Genomic DNA, 17,017 nt, shown 5'->3' with positions numbered 1-17,017 from the left:
TAACCTACCGGTACCAGTACAACACTCTAACCTACCGGTACCAATACCACACTCTAACCTACCGGTACCAGTACAACACTCTAACCTACCGGTACCAGTACAACACTCTAACCTACCGGTACCAATACCACACTCTAACCTACCGGTACCAGTACAACACTCTAACCTACCGGTACCAGAACCACACTCTAACCTACCGGTACCAGTACAACACTCTAACCTACCGGTACCAATACCACACTCTAACCTACCGGTACCAGTACCATACTCTAACCTACCGGTACCAGTACCACACTCTAACCTACCGGTACCAGAACCACACTCTAACCTACCGGTACCAGAACCACACTCTAACCTACCGGTACCAGTACCACACTCTAACCTACCGGTACCAGTACAACACTCTAACCTACCGGTACCAATACCACACTCTAACCTACCGGTACCAGTACCATACTCTAACCTACCGGTACCAGTACCACACTCTAACCTACCGGTACCAGAACCACACTCTAACCTACCGGTACCAGAACCACACTCTAAACTACCGGTACCAGTACCACACTCTAACCTACCGGTACCAGTACAACACTCTAACCTACCGGTACCAATACCACACTCTAACCTACCGGTACCAGTACAACACTCTAACCTACCGGTACCAGTACAACACTCTAACCTACCGGTACCAGTACCATACTCTAACCTACCGGTACCAGTACAACACTCTAACCTACCGGTACCAATACCACACTCTAACCTACCGGTACCAGAACCACACTCTAACCTACCGGTACCAGTACAACACTCTAACCTACCGGTACCAGTACCACACTCTAACCTACCGGTACCAGTACCACACTCTAACCTACCGGTACCAGAACCACACTCTAACCTACCGGTACCAGTACAACACTCTAACCTACCGGTACCAGTACCACACTCTAACCTACCGGTACCAGTACCACACTCTAATCTACCGGTACCAGAACCACACTCTAACCTACCGGTACCAGTACAACACTCTAACCTACCGGTACCAATACCACACTCTAACCTACCGGTACCAGTACCACACTCTAACCTACCGGTACCAGTACCACACTCTAACCTACCGGTACCAGTACCACACTCTAACCTACCGGTACCAGTACAACACTCTAACCTACCGGTACCACCTTCTGGCAGGTATGTCGAGGAGTTGACTGAGTATGTTGTTGATGATCTTGTTGTTGTTGTTGTTGTGCCCACGTAGGCCTGTCTGCCAGGGATGCCCAGCTGTTCTGAGTTCACTGCCTCTAGTGTTTATCATCCCTCTGAGTTCACTGACTGGAGACGTATAACATTACTGCTGCCACACAGAGCATGGTGAGTAACGCACACACACACACACACACACACACACACACACACACACACACACACACACACACACAGACGCACACACACGCGCACACACACACACACACACACACACACACACACACACACACACACACACACACACACACACACACACACTGAAGACGTATCCCCCTGCCAGTCCTGTGTATCAGGGCCAGGGGGTTATGTCTGCTAAAGGACAGTGCCCTACCCCCTCCAATACCCCCCCCATCTCTAATGTGTGTTTCAGTACATGGCCCTGCTTGTGTGATGGTGATGAATGGTGAAGCTAGCAAACCCAGTCAGGTTAATGTGTGTATCAGGGACCCATATCGACCCGGACCCCGTTCAGATCCCCCGTCCTGATCACATCCTTCATCTACAGCCCTGACCTCCTGACCCCGTCATGATGGAGGAAATGAGATCAGGACACCTTTATTTTAAAGGTTATCAGGCTCCTTCATTCATCACCATCACAGATGCAGGGCCATGCACTAAATAAAACCCGCATCAGGAGGGGGGGTGTGCGTGTGTGTGGGGAGGGAGGGGGAGGGGGGGGGTCACCACTTTCATTTCACCGGTCCCTCGTACGTACGACAGATCGTCTCCTATAACGGCGAACTGGTCCGATCGGGATGATATCCTATTGATCTGTTCTGTCTCTCTGTTCGACGGCCCGTTTCAATCCACACACCTCTGATGACGATACCGTGTTTTTTCCCGTATAGGACGTGGCGGCCCATTCAGTGGTTCTCTCTGATGTCTGTTTTCTGTGTGTTTGATGTGTTCAGGTCCAGTGCGACTCGGTTCCGTTGGATCCAGAACTACTACGGAGAGCAGGATGAATGGGCTCTGGACGATATCTACATCGGACAGCAGTGTCCTCAGATGTGTCACGGACACGGATGGTGTGACCACGGACACTGCAGGTCAGTACTGTGGACTTACAGTACATATAGAACACACACATAGAACATCTCTCTCTCTCTCTAACACGGAACATGTCTCTCTCTCTCTAACACGGAACATGTCTCACTCTCTCTAACACGGAACATGTCTCTCTCTCTCTAACACGGAACATGTCTCACTCTCTCTAACATGGAACATGTCTCTCTCTCTCTAACACGGAACATGTCTCACTCTCTCTAACATGGAACATGTCTCTCTCTCTAATACGGAACATGTCTCTCTCTCAATCACACACACACACACACACACACACACACACACACACACACACACACACACACACACACACACACACACACACACACACACAGACGCACACACACACAGACGCACACACACACACACACACACACACACACACACACACACACACACACACACACACACACACACACACACACAGACGCACACACACACAGACGCACACACACACACACACACACACACACACACACACACACACACACACACACACACACACACACACACACACACACACACACACAGACGCACACACACACACACACACACACGCACACACACACACACACAGATGCACACACACACACACACACATACACACACACACACACACATACACACACACACACACACACAACACACACACACAGACAACACACACTCCTATACATTCAGACCAGAGGATTCAATGTGTGACTAACGTGGCTCCTGTCTGTTCCAGGTGTGATGAAGGTTTCTCAGGTCCAGACTGCGTGTCCTCCTCTCCTCTCTCCTCCAGTGTCCTGTCAGACTTTGAGTCCCAGGATGGTCTGTTGGCCACGTGGCAGGAGGTGATTGGTGGAGAGGTGGTGACCCCTGATGTGGGCTGTGGGGTGGTCTCCTCCGGGTCCTCACTCTACTTCAGCAAGGTAGGAGAACACACACTTACACACACACACACACACACACACACACACACACACACACACACACACACACACACACACACACACACACACACACACACACTTACACACATACACAAGGAGGCTTCACACCCAGTGGGTAAAACCGGTTGCAATGCTGTCATCGCCTCGTCTTTTATGACATCTTGGCAATTTATTTTTATTTAACCTTTATTTTGACAAGGAGTGATGTTGAGATCAAGGTGTCGTTAAAAACGAGCCCTGTAATTACAGAGATATATACACCTACTGGTTGTTTAAGAAGCCCTGTAATTACAGAGATATATACACCTACTGGTTGTTTAAGAAGCCCTGTAATTACAGAGATATATACACCTACTGGTTGTTTAAGAAGCCCTGTAATTACAGAGATATATACACCTACTGGTTGTTTAAGAAGCCCTGTATTTACAGAGATATATACACCTACTGGTTGTTTAAGAAGCCCTGTAATTACAGAGATATATACACCTACTGGCTGTATAAGAAGCCCTGTAATTACAGAGATATATACACCTACTGGTTGTTTAAGAAGCCCTGTAATTACAGAGATATATACACCTACTGGCTGTATAAGAAGCCCTGTAATTACAGAGATATATACACCTACTGGTTGTTTAAGAAGCCCTGTAATTACAGAGATATATACACCTACTGGTTGTTTAAGAAGCCCTGTAATTACAGAGATATATACACCTACTGGTTGTTTAAGAAGCCCTGTAATTACAGAGATATATACACCTACTGGTTGTTTAAGAAGCCCTGTAATTACAGAGATATATACCCTACTGGTTGTATAAGAAGCCCTGTAATTACAGAGATATATACACCTACTGGTTGTATAAGAAGCCCTGTAATTACAGAGATATATACACCTACTGGTTGTATAAGAAGCCCTGTAATTACAGAGATATATACACCTACTGGTTGTTTAAGAAGCCCTGTAATTACAGAGATAATACACCTACTGGTTGTATAAGAAGCCCTGTAATTACAGAGATATATACACCTACTGGTTGTATAAGAAGCCCTGTAATTACAGAGATATATACACCTACTGGTTGTTTAAGAAGCCCTGTATTACAGAGATATATACACCTACTGGTTGTTTAAGAAGCCCTGTAATTACAGAGATATATACACCTACTGGTTGTATAAGAAGCCCTGTAATTACAGAGATATATACAACCTACTGGTTGTTAAGAAGCCCTGTATTACAGAGATATATACACCTACTGGTTGGTATAAGAAGCCCTGTAATTACAGAGATATATACACCTACTGGTTGTTTAAGAAGCCCTGTATTACAGAGATATATACACCTACTGGTTGTTAAGAAGCCCTGTAATTACAGAGATATATACACCTACTGGTGTTTAAGAAGCCCTGTAATTACAGAGAGATAATACACCTACTGGTTGTTAAGAAGCCCCTGTAATTACAGAGATATATACACCTACTGGTTGTTTAAGAAGCCCTGTAATTACAGAGATATATACAACCTACTGGTTGTTGAAGAAGCCCTGTAATTACAAGAGATATACACCTACTGGCTGTATAAGAAGCCCTGTAATTACAGAGATATATACCCTACTGGTTGTTTAAGAAGCCCTGTAATTACAGAGATATATACACCTACTGGTTGTTTAAGAAGCCCTGTAATTACAGAGATATATACACCTACTGGTTGTTTAAGAAGCCCTGTAATTACAGAGATATATACACCTACTGGTTGTATAAGAAGCCCTGTAATTACAGAGATATATACACCTACTGGTTGTTTAAGAAGCCCTGTAATTACAGAGATATATACACCTACTGGTTGTATAAGAAGTTCTATTTACTTTTTTTTTTCGCAAAAAAATACTTTCTTATCAGGTTGTAGTCTGATTTTCTGACTAGATAACAACCTGAATACAACGTTTTTATTGTGTGTGTGTGTTCGTGTGTGTGTGTGTGTGTGTGTGTGTGTGTAACAGGCTGGACTGAGGCAGCTGGTGAGCTATGACCTGGACACAGAATGGGCGGAGTTTGTCCAGTTTTACCTGCGTGTGGGCGGAGACTGGGCAGAGTGTAACACAGCAGACAGCAGGGAGGAAGGAGTCCTTCTACAGTACAGTAACAATGGAGGAATCAGCTGGGGACTCATCGCTGAGATGTACTTCAGCGACTTCATCAAGCCACGGTGAGGAGGGAGGGAGGGAGGGAGGGAGGGAGGGAGGGAGGGAATGGAGATTAACGATAGAGGAATCAACTGGGAACAACTGATCTCTGAGATATATAGATCTACTATCTAAATTGTATTCAAGGTTTAAAAAGGATTCTAAAGTTTAACATTTTCACTTTAAAATGTCAGACTTGATTTGCCTTAACGAAAATGTTATCAACCCTTACAAAAATTCCACCGGGCAAAAAAACTGGTTGAATAAACGTTGTTTCCACATCATTTCAACCCCAAAATGAAAGGAGGAGACGTTAAATCAACATGGAAAACTGTCATCAACGTAAGGGAATTGTTGTCCTAACTTAAATGACATGGTGAATTTGTTTGTTGATTTCACGTTGAATTCACGTTAGTTGACGACTCAACCAAATGAAAATCAAAACTAGACGTTGAACTGAAGTCTGAGCCCAGTGGGATTTCCACATAATAATTCACATTTCCTGTTGCTGCAGAATTCTTTTCCTGCTGTGAGAAGCAGGGTCAAATTAAGATCTCTATTCACCGATTTTACCAAGCCATGATAAGAAGGAGGGAAGAAGGGAGGAAGGAGAGAGGGAGGAAGGAGAGAGGGAGGAAGGAGAGAGGGAATAGAGGGAGGAGAGAGGGAGGAAGGAGAGAGGGAGGAAGGAGAGAGGGAATAGAGGGAGGAGAGAGGGAAGAAGGAGAGAGAGAGGGAAAAGAAGGAGGAAGGAGAGAGATGGAAGAGAGGGAGGGAAGAGACAGTGACGATAGAGGATGAGGAATCAGTTGGGGACTCATAGCTGAGACCGACTTTGCCAAGCCCCGGTGAGCAGGAGGGATTGGTTCCTCTTCAGGTTTCTTTCTTCTAGGGAGTTTTTCCTTGTCGCTTAGCTTCTGCTTCTGCTTGCTCTTCTGGGTCTAGACCGGATTACTGTAAGGTACTTAGTGACAACTGTTGATGGCTTGATTGAGTGACTGATTCATTGATTGATTGACTGACTATCTGACTGAATATCTGACTGTCTGTCTGAATACCTGACTGAATGACTGACTGAATATCTGACTGACTGTCTGACTGACTGAATATCTGACTGTCTGTCTGAATATCTGACTGACTGTCTGACTGACTGACTGTCTGACTGACTTAATGTCTGACTGACTGTCTGACTGACTGTCTGAATGACTTTCTAACTGTCTTACTGACTGACTGGCTGACTGACTGTCTGACTGACTTTCTAAATGTCTTACTGACTAACTGTCTGACTGACTTTCTAACTGGCTGACTGACTGTCTGACTGACTTTCTAACTGTCTTACTGACTAACTGTCTGACTGACTTTCTAACTGTCTTACTGACTGACTGGTTGACTAACTGTCTGACTGACTGACTGTCTAACTGTCTGTCTGACTGTCTGTCTGATCTCCTCTTCCTAGGTTTGTCCACTATGAGCTGCCGCTGGCCTCTAAGACCTCGTGTACCAGGTTCAGATGGTGGCAGCCCCTCCACTCTGGGGACGGCTACGACCAGTGGGCCATCGACGATGTCATCATACTTTCTGAGAGACAGAAGCATATCATCCCCATGGCCGACCCCACGCTGCCACAGGTCAGTCTCTCATTGGTAGACGACCCCACGCCGCCACAGGTCAATCTCTCATTGGTAGACGACCCCACGCTGCCACAGGTCAGTCTCTCATTGGTAGAGGACCCCACGCTGCCACAGGTCAGTCTCTCATTGGTAGACGACCCCACGCTGCCACAGGTCAGTCTCTCATTGGTAGACGATCCCACGCTGCCACAGGTCAGTCTCTCATTGGTAGACGACCCCACGCTGCCACAGGTCAGTCTCTCATTGGTAGACGACCCCACGCTGCCACAGGTCAGTCTCTCATTGGTAGACGACCCCACGCTGCCACAGGTCAGTCTCTCATTGGCAGACAACCCCACGCTGCCACAGGTCAGTCTCTCATTGGTAGAGGACCCCACACTGCCACAGGTCAGTCTCTCATTGGTAGACGACCCCACGCTGCCACAGGTCAGTCTCTCATTGGTAGACGACCCCACGCTGCCACAGGTCAGTCTCTCGTTGGTAGACGACCCCACGCTGCCACAGGTCAGTCTCTCATTGGTAGACGACCCCACGCTGCCACAGGTCAGTCTCTCATTGGTAGACGACCCCACGCTGCCACAGGTCAGTCTCTCATTGGTAGACGACCCCACGCTGCCACAGGTCAGTCTCTCATTGGTAGACGACCCCACGCTGCCACAGGTCAGTCTCTCATTGGTAGACGACCCCACGCTGCCACAGGTCAGTCTCTCATTGGTAGACGACCCCACGCTGCCACAGGTCAGTCTCTCATTGGTAGACGACCCCACGCTGCCACAGGTCAGTCTCTCATTGGTAGACGACCCCACGCTGCCACAGGTCAGTCTCTCATTGGTAGACGACCCCACGCTGCCACAGGTCAGTCTCTCATTGGCAGACGACCCCACGCTGCCACAGGTCAGTCTCTCATTGGTAGACAACCCCACGCTGCCACAGGTCAGTCTCTCATTGGTAGACGACCCCACGCTGCCACAGGTCAGTCTCTCATTGGTAGACGACCCCACGCTGCCACAGGTCAGTCTCTCGTTGGTAGACGACCCCACGCTGCCACAGGTCAGTCTCTCATTGGTAGAGGACCCCACGCTGCCACAGGTCAGTCTCTCATTGGTAGAGGACCCCACGCTGCCACAGGTCAGTCTCTCATTGGTAGACGACCCCACGCTGCCACAGGTCAGTCTCTCATTGGTAGACGACCCCACACTGCCACAGGTCAGTCTCTCATTGGTAGACGACCCCACGCTGCCCCAGGTCAGGATCTTATTGGTTGCCTCTGACACCAGACAATATTCATGCACAAATCATTCCCAATCTGTAAAATGGATTGTTTTATATTAACTTGAGAGGATTTGGACATTGATTTTGTACATTGAACAATGCTTCAGTTAACGGTTGGTGACGGTAACGAGGATAACTAAAGAACGGATTAACAAATCATCTTGTGTCTGTAGAACTTCTATGAGAAGCCGGCGTTTGACTACCCTCTGAACCAGATGAGTGTGTGGCTGATGCTGGGTAACGAGGGCATGGAGAAGGAGAGGAACGGCAGCTTCTGTGCCACCACGCCCTCCGCCATGGTGTTTGGGCGCTCTGATGGAGACAGGGTGGCAGTGACCAGAGATCTGGCTCTACGCCCAGGGTACACCCTGCAGTTTAAGGTACGGTGTATGTGTGTATGGTCTCTCTCTCTCTCTCTCTTTCTCTCTCTCTTTCTTTCTTTCTTTCTCTCTTTCTCTCTCTTTCTTTCCTTCTGTCTCTTTCTCTCAGGAAGTTTCGAGTTTCTTTCATTTCAATCACTTTTTAAAATACCTTTTTTTTTAATGTGTTTGTGTAATGAAAAGTATGATATTATTGACCTAATAGAGATTTAAAATTCTAATTCTCCCCAGTTGAACATCGGCTGTGAGTCCCAGTTCAGTGCGTCAGCCCCAGTCCTGCTGCAGTACTCCCATGATGCCGGACGTACCTGGGCACTGGTGAAGGAGGGCTGCTACCCATCATCCTCGGGGGCAGGCGGCTTGCGAGGGCAGTGGGCGGGAACTCGGGGAACCCAACCGTCTACGGCCCACGGGAGACTTTGAACGCTGGACCAGGGTCACCGTGGTGATACGGCGCAACGTGGCCGCCAGGTAGATGAAAACATGTATTATGGGATGGGGTAGATTGAAACTGGCTGGGTGTAACAATGACATAGTTACTGTTAGAAAGACTGTGAGACGGTACAGATTGTTGTTCAGTTCATTCAATATTGGTCTTCGAGCCGGGTTAGATGCAATAATCAGGAGACGCTGTTATGCAGCTTTACAGCAAGATCGTTATAATGCTGTTATGAACTGGAACTGACTTACTTACTTTCCCCTAATCACATGTATATATATCCCCCGTTCCCCTATCCCTGTATATCTATCTCCCTTCCCCTATCCCTCTCTCTGTATATATCTATCTCCCTTTCCCCTATCCCTGTATATATCTGTCCCCCGTTCCCCTATCCCTGTATATCTATCTCCCTTCCCCTATCCCTGTATATCTATCTCCCTTCCCCTATCCCTCTCTCTGTATATATATATCTCCCTTTCCCCTATCCCTGTATTTATCTATCCCCCGTTCCCCTATCCCTGTATATCTATCTCCATTTCCCCTATCCTTGTATATATCTATCTCCCTTTCCCCTATCCCTGTATATATGTATCTCCCTTTCCCTTATCCATCTTTCTCTGTATATATATATATATCTCCCTTTCTTCTATTCCTCTCTCTCTTTATCTCTCTCCGTCCCACCTCTCTCTCCATCCCACCCCCTTCCCCACTCAGTAAAACGCGGTTCCGATGGTTCCAGGAGAGTAGCGTGTACCGGGACGCCCCAGCCTTCGCTCTAGACGGAGTCTACATCTCCGAGCCCTGTCCCAACCACTGTGGAGGACATGGAGACTGCCATCTCTGGAGTCTGTTCTGTGATGGCTATAACAGGTAGGTACTGAGAGACGAGAGGAGAGAAAGAATAGGAGAGAGAGAGAGAGAGAGAGAGAGGGGGGGGGAGGGAGGGAGAGAGAGAGGAGAAAACAGAGAGTGGTGAAATGGAGAAGAAGAGTGGACATCTCTGTTCTTTGAGTATTGGAGTTGTTTGATCATGGAAGGAAAACAGTTTAGTGATTGTGATAAACAACATGTTTGCTGTCCTCTTGGTGGTCTCTGTGTGATCCCCAGTGGAGACAGGACAGCTGTGTGCCAGCAGTGGCCAGTCCCACAGAGCTAGCGGAGGGCTTTGAGAGCAAGCTGAGCCCGCCTGTGGGCAAAAGCCTGAGTGGGGGTCGATTGGAGGGGCGGCGTGCGGTACAATCAGCGAAGGCAAAGCCCTGTACTTCAGCAGCTCTGGGAAAAGACAGGCACTGACTGTCACCCTGGATACTACAACACACGGTCAGTACACACGTCCTTCTGGGGGATCAGCTTTACACTACGGAGGGCTTGCGTGTTGCGTCAAGGCATTTTCTCCTTTTTCTTCCTTGAACACTTCAACTAAAATCCTGGTCAGTTTAGACAATGAGTGCTGGACTGTAACAAAAGCCTGTAAATCTCAGAAACTGTTTAGATTCCCTGGTTCCAGTTTCCAGTGAACTAAAAACCCTGTGTCCCGTCTGTGTGTCTTGTCTGTCCGTCCCGTCCGTCTGTCCATGTAGGCTGGTCCAGTTCTACATCCGATCGGAGGGAAGAACGTTGGACCCACCTGCACTAGACCCTCGCTCTCGCAACGAAGGTGACTGACCATCACCATCGCTACTGACGATGTCCCATTTAAGCTCTCTCTCTGAACTCATAGCCGACCTCAATGAGTCCTCTCTGCTTCCACCGTGTGGTGGTTCACTGGACACTGCAGTGTGGAATGCACAGTAAATCCAGGTCTGAAGTTTTGTATCAGATTTGCCCTGTTATCTCCTGTCTATTTGATCAACGATTGAAGCCTTGAGTTTCAGCAGATCCTTTTTAAAGTTAGAATCAAACAATGATGGTGTTTTTTATCTGCGTATTGTGAACCACAAAGATATCTGATCTTTGTCTGTTGAGTCAGACCTTTAGGCATCTCCCAGATGTCTGTGAGGAGGGCTACATGATGTACTACACTATCCATAATGCACTCCTCCTTACCAATGAGGACGTGAGGGCTTTGTTACTTATTCTCATCCCTTCATGGATTTAAAAGGATGGGACTGTTGTATTGTATTGAATTCTTTATTTCTGACCTCCTTTCTCCTCCTCTCCTCCTCCTCCTCCCCTCCTCCTCCTCTCCTCCCCCTCCTCTCCTCCCTCCTCCTCCCCCTCCTCTCCTCCTCCTCCTCCTCCCCTCCTCCTCCTCTCCTCCCCCTCCTCTCCTCCTCCTCCTCCTCCTCCCCTCCTCCTCCTCTCCTCCCCCTCCTCTCCTCCCCCCTCCTCTCCTCCTCCTCCTCCTCCTCCCCTCCTCCTCCTCTCCTCCCCCTCCTCTCCTCCTCCGCCTCCTCCTCCTCCCCTCTTCCTCCTCTCCTCCTCCTCCTCCTCCTCTCCTCCTCCTCCTCTCCTCTTCCTCCCCTCTGCCTCCTCTCCTCCTCCTCTCCTCCTCCTGCCCCCCCTCTCCTTCTCTTTTCTCGTCTGGTCCTCCAGGAGTGGTAGTCCAGTTCTCAACCAACAACGGGGTGCAGTGGCAGTTCCTGAGAGAGCTGGACTTTGGCTCCTTCCTGGAACCCCAGGTGGTGACCATTGAACTGCCTCCAGCCGCCAAGACCCCTTACACAGTGTTCCGCTGGTGGCAGCCACAGCAAGGTGAGGTGTCAGACCTGCCTCTTACAGCCCATAGCAAGGTGAGGAGTCAGACCTGCCTCTTACAGCCCACAGCAAGGTGAGGAGTCAGACCTGCCTCTTACAGCCCACAGCAAGGTGAGGTGTCAGACCTGCCTCTTACAGCCCACAGCAAGGTGAGGAGTCAGACCTGCCTCTTACAGCCCACAGCAAGGTGAGGTGTCAGACCTGCCTCTTACAGCCCACAGCAAGGTGAGGAGTCAGACCTGCCTCTTACAGCCCACAGCAAGGTGAGGAGTCAGACCTGCCTCTTACAGCCCACTGCAAGGTGAGGAGTCAGACCTGCCTCTCTTACAGCCCACAGCAAGGTGAGGAGTCCAGACCTGCCTCTTACAAGCCCAGCAGCAAGGTGAGAGTCAGACCTGCCTCTTGACAGCCCACAGCAAGGTGAGGGGGTCAGACCTGCCTCTTACAGCCCACAGCAGGTGAGGAGTCAGACCTGCCTCTTACAGCCCACAGCAAGGTGAGGAGTCAGAGCCTGCCCTCTTACAGCCCACAGCAAGGTGAGGGGTCAGACCTGCCTCTTACAGCCCACGCAAGGTGAGGAGTCAGACCTGCCTCTTACAGCCCACAGCAAGGTGAGGAGTCAGACCTGCCTCTTACAGCCCACAGCAAGGTGAGAAGTCAGACCTGCCTCTTACAGCCCACAGCAAGGTGAGGAGTCAGACCTGCCTCTTACAGCCCACAGCAAGGTGAGGTGTCAGACCTGCCTCTTACAGCCCACAGCAAGGTGAGGAGTCAGACCTGCCTCCTTACAGCCCACAGCAAGGTGAGGAGTCAGACCTGCCTCTTACAGCCCACAGCAAGGTGAGAAGTCAGACCTGCCTCTTACAGCCCACAGCAAGGTGAGGAGTCAGACCTGCCTCTTACAGCCCACAGCAAGGTGAGGAGTCAGACCTGCCTCTTACAGCCCACTGTCACGTTGGTATGAATGATTCAGGAGACAGGCGCAGGAATACGTAACAGTTTTTTTTTATTTTACCCAAATTACGGCGTGCCATGTAAAGTCACGGGGACGAAGACCAAACAAAAACACACGGTTGAAACACAAACAAAAGAGCGATGAGTACCTGGAATAAATAACTCTAGCGCACAATGATTAACACATGAGATGAGACCCGTAATCATCTGGCAATCCACAAGGGCATGAAAACCCAAAACACACAGCACAGGTACTCACACGCACCAACGGACAATGTAACAATAATCGACAGCACCATGGAAACCAAAGGGCTCATATATACAAATACAATCAGTGGGAATAGGGTCCAGGTGTGCATAATGAAAGTTCCAGAGGGATCCATGACACCCACAACATACAGGAAATAGAACTACTCTTACAGCCCACAGTATACAGGAAATAGAATTACTCTTACAGCCCACAGTATACAGGAAATTAACTACTCTTACAGCCCACAGTATACAGGAAATAGAATTACTCTTACAGCCCACAGTATACAGGAAATAGAATTACTCTTACAGCCCACAGTATACAGGAAATATAATTACTCTTACAGCCCACAGTATACAGGAAATAGAACTACTCTTACAGCCCACAGTATACAGGAAATAGAATTACTCTTACAGCCCACAGTATACTGGAAATAGAATTACTCTTACAGCCCACAGTATACAGGAAATAGAACTACTCTTACAGCCCACAATATACAGGAAATAGAATTACTCTTACAGCCCACAGTATACAGGAAATAGAATTACTCTTACAGCCCACAGTATACAGGAAATAGAACTACTCTTACAGCCCACAATATACAGGAAATAGAATTACTCTTACAGCCCACAGTATACAGGAAATAGAATTACTCTTATACCTTTGACACAACTGGCCCGAACCAAACTGAGCTGGCCTGTTTATGCATCCACCAGTTTTATCTGGGAAATGTGCTGGAAGGTCAATAGGGTCAATGGGTCAATGGGTTAAGGGTCAAGCGTCATGCAGAGAGTATCACATCTAGAAACAGTCTCTGTCTCTCCGCAGGGAAACACTCAGCCCAGTGGGCTATGGATGACGTTCTGATCGGTTATGAACGACAGCTCCAGGACTGGTTTCCATGACAAGTTTGCGGACAACGTCCCATCTGAGACACAACTGGTAACCGTGTCCAGGGGGGAGAGGTCACAGTGGACTGTTTGTCCCTGGACACAGCTCTGTCCTTCTACTCCGATGCCACAGACAGTGAGTCAAGCTACTGCGTGTACACATACACACACACACACACACACACATACACACACACACACACACACACACACACACACACACACACACACACACACACACACACACACACACACACACACAGACATAAATTAGCCCGACCAACCAGTGCCTGTATATAGCCTCTCTACTGTATATAACCTCTCTACTGTATATAACCTCTCTACTGTATATAGCCTCTCTACTGTATATAGCCTCTCTACTGTATATAGCCTCTCTACTGTATATAACCTCTCTACTGTATATAGCCTCTCTACTGTATATAACCTCTCTACTGTATATAACCTCTCTACTGTATATAGCCTCTACTGTATATAGCCTCTACTGTATATAGCCTCTACTGTATATAGCCTCTCTACTGTTATTTTTCACTGTCGTTTATATTTCTTTACTTGTCTATTGTTCACCTAATACCTATTTTTTACATAAAAAATGCACTGTTGGTTAGGGGGCCTGTGATAAACACACACAGGGAAGGGGGAGAGGGTCACAGTGGACTGTCTGTCCATTTCAACTCCACAGACAGTGAGTCACACAAACCCCTGTCATTGATCCTTGATGGTGTGGAAGTCTGCAGTACCCATCCTCTATGATATGAGAAAACTCATCCTTACATTGGCCTTCAGCTGGTCAGGGTCTTTCACATCAGTGCAATTAGGAGAAGACACATTTTTGGGGGGACAATTGAGAAAGATCACTATAGAAACTCATCATACTGCAGAGCTCTAGACTCTGACCTCTGACCCCTAAACCACACCCCTATTATATTTTTTTTATTTAACCTTTATTTAACTAGGCAAGTCAGTTAAGAACAAATTCTTATTTACAATGATGGCCTAGGAACAGTGGGTTAACTGCCTTGTTCAGGGGCAGAACGACAGATGTTTACCTTGTCAGTTTAGGGATTCGATCTTGCAACCTTTTAGTTACTAGTCCAACGCTCTAACCACTAGGCTACCCTGCCGCCCCTCCACTTTAACCACTAGGCTACCCTGCCGCCCCTCCACTCTAACCACTAGGCTACCTGCCTCCCCTCCACTCTAACCACTAGGCTACCTGCCCCCCCTCCACTCTAACCACTAGGCTACCTGCCTCCCCTCCACTCTAACCACTAGGCTACCTGCCGCGCCTCTACTCTAACCACTAGACTACCTGCCTCCCCTCCACTCTAACCACTCTACCTGCCGCCCCTCCACTCTAACCACTAGGCTACCTGCCGCCCCTCCACTCTAACCACTAGGCTACCTGCCACCTCTCCACTCTAACCACTAGGTTACCTGCCACCCCTCCACTCTAACCACTAGGCTACCTGCCGCCCCTCCACTCTAACCACTAGGCTACCTGCCACCCCTCCACTCTAACCACTAGGCTACCTGCCTCCCCTCCACTCTAACCACTAGGCTACCTGCCACCTCTCCACTCTAACCACTAGGCTACCTGCCGCCCCTCCACTCTAACCACTAGGCTACCTGCCGTCCCTCCACTCTAACCACTAGGCTACCTGCCACCCCTCCACTCTAACCACTAGGCTACCTGCCGCCCCTCCACTCTTACCACTAGGCTACCTGCCGACCCCCACTCTAACCACTAGGCTACCTGCCGCCCCTCCACTCTAACCACTAGGCTACCTGCCGACCCTCCACTACAACCACTAGGCTACCTGCCGACCCTCCACTCTAACCACTAGGCTACCTGCCGACCCTCCACTCTAACCACTAGGCTACCTGCCTCCCCTCCACTCTAACCACTAGGCTACCTGCCGCCCCTCCACTCCACTCTAACCACTAGGTTACCTGCCTCCCCTCCACTCTAACCACTAGGCTACCTGCCTCCCCTCCACTCTAACCACTAGGCTACCTGCCGCCCCTCCACTCTAACCACTAGGCTACCTGCCGCCCCTCCACTCTAACCACTAGGCTACCTGCCTCCCCTCCACTCTAACCACTAGTCTACCTGCCACCCCTCCACTCTAACCACTAGGCTACCTGCCGCCCCTACACTCTAACCACTAGTCTACCTGCCACCCCTCCACTCTAACCACTAGGCTACCTGCCTCCCCCCCTCTAACCACTAGTCTACCTGCCTCCCCTCTATGACATGACATGTTCTGCTACTGCATTACCAATAATCCAGGGTGTGTGTGTGCAATCAGCCATTTGTCATTTACGCGACCCGTGGCTTTTGAATTATTAATGTTTAGCTTTAACACCCTGGTTGTTATTTATGTGTGCATCAAGCTGCGAGTGGATTTACAGTGTGCAAATATTACATTGCATCCAGTCCCATCCATTACCACCGGCCCGGCAAGAGCAATTAGCCAACGTCTCTGTAAACACGCCGGCTAGGAGGAGCAGCGTGTTTCAGGAAATCATGTGATGTTTATTATAGGAAGTGAAATATGAACACGTCTACAGCATAAATCAACAGGTACCCCGCTATACACATACCATCTTTCTGGATTCACCCCCCCCCCCCCTTCCTTTACGTTTGATGTCGTATTGACTTGATTCCCGAGTGTTTTGCACTTCCTGTCTTTCACACGATGTGACGTGAACGATGGACTGCTACACTACCTTGATTAACAGCTACTATCCATATTTTACCATACACACTCTATTGATGGGGTGTGTTTCACTACCATCTCAGCCTACACTATATACCGTCTACACAGTCTCTATTCCAAAAGATCAAATCAAATCAACGTTTATTTGTCACGTGCGCCGAATACAACAGGTGTAGACCTCACAGTGAAATGCTGAATACAACAGGTATTACAGTGAAATACTTACTTACAGGCTCTAACCAATAGTGCAAAAAAGGTATAAGGTGAACAATAGGTAAGAAATAAAACAACAGTAAAAAGACAGTGAAAAGAGAGAAACTAAA

The 17,017-nt window shown here is 48.5% G+C and overlaps 1 pseudogene; it reads left to right on the top strand.

Moving 5' to 3' along the window:
• Positions 1-10,605: 10,605 nt before the first annotated feature.
• On the top strand, positions 10,606-14,005 carry LOC115182573 (reelin-like; annotated as a pseudogene).
• Positions 14,006-17,017: the final 3,012 nt, after the last annotated feature.

This window comes from Salmo trutta, unplaced genomic scaffold (assembly GCF_901001165.1).
Source record: "Salmo trutta unplaced genomic scaffold, fSalTru1.1, whole genome shotgun sequence".
Classification (NCBI taxonomy): Eukaryota; Metazoa; Chordata; class Actinopteri; order Salmoniformes; family Salmonidae; genus Salmo; species Salmo trutta.
This window is presented reverse-complemented; position numbering and strand designations above follow the sequence as displayed.